The sequence below is a fragment of the Arachis duranensis genome, chromosome 4 (genome assembly GCF_000817695.3).
Source record: "Arachis duranensis cultivar V14167 chromosome 4, aradu.V14167.gnm2.J7QH, whole genome shotgun sequence".
NCBI lineage: Eukaryota > Viridiplantae > Streptophyta > Magnoliopsida > Fabales > Fabaceae > Arachis > Arachis duranensis.
The window spans coordinates 100,773,872-100,774,965 of NC_029775.3; positions in this window are offsets into that span (position 1 = coordinate 100,773,872).

The following is a 1,094-nucleotide window of genomic DNA, read 5'->3' on the forward strand; positions in this document are numbered from 1 at the left end:
TTAAGATATAAGTGGTGAGATCGGAGGCTTAGAAGTATGAGATTTGGCTTTTAAAACTCAAATATCAACTTTGGCATGAAAACAATGCCACGCGTACGCGTACTCCACGCGCACGCGTGGATGTCCTTAAAAACTCATCGACGCGCAAGCGTCATGCACGCTAACGCGTGGACTAAGAATTTGCCAAAATCGACGCGCACGCGTCAACCACGCGTACGCGTGGATACTCTCGTGCCCCAGGCACAAAGCTGGCACAGTTCTGGCACAACTCTCTGAAAAATGGCTGGGCCTTGGGTGCAGCACTATCGGCGCGCCCGCGCACATCACGCGCACGCGTGGATGGCGTTTTCTGGAAGATCGGCGCGTACGCGCCAAGTGCGCCCACGCGCAAGGGGTTATTCTGATAAAAATTTTCTAAGTTAAAAACTGCAGAATCCACAGCTTCAACCCCCAATCTTCCGACGGACATAACTTCCTCATTTTAAATCATTTTTCACCCGTTCTTCGAACAGCATGGACATCCCGGATCCAATTTCATTTCTAAACAGATTTGGCACAAAACAAAGATCCGTAGTCCAAGTTATGTCCCATCAAAGTATGCCCAAAAACCATGTTTTCATATAAAACCACAAAGTGCCATTTTCAAAACAAGCCATTTTCAACTCTTTTCAAAATCCACCAAAACATGCCAATTTCAACTCTTTTCCAACCAAAACATGCCAATTTCATCCCTTTTCTTTGAAATCAATCAAAGTATATCAAAATCGACATTAAGCCTCCTCAACTCATACACTAACACATTACCACAATTCACAAAACCGCCATATAATCATTTTTACCCATTTCAAATAAATGGCTAAATTACAAACACATCAACATGTCATACATCCTTCCTCATCCCAATTTCCAACAATACTATTTCCAATCAACCATCATTATACATAACCAATATCATACTCACTACCACGTGGTTTCACCCCCAAATCAACCTTAATCATCCCATAAGCATATGTCACAACATACATATCTCTCATGCATTATCATACCATCAAGGCATCAATAATCATACTCACATATATGACCACATAATATAT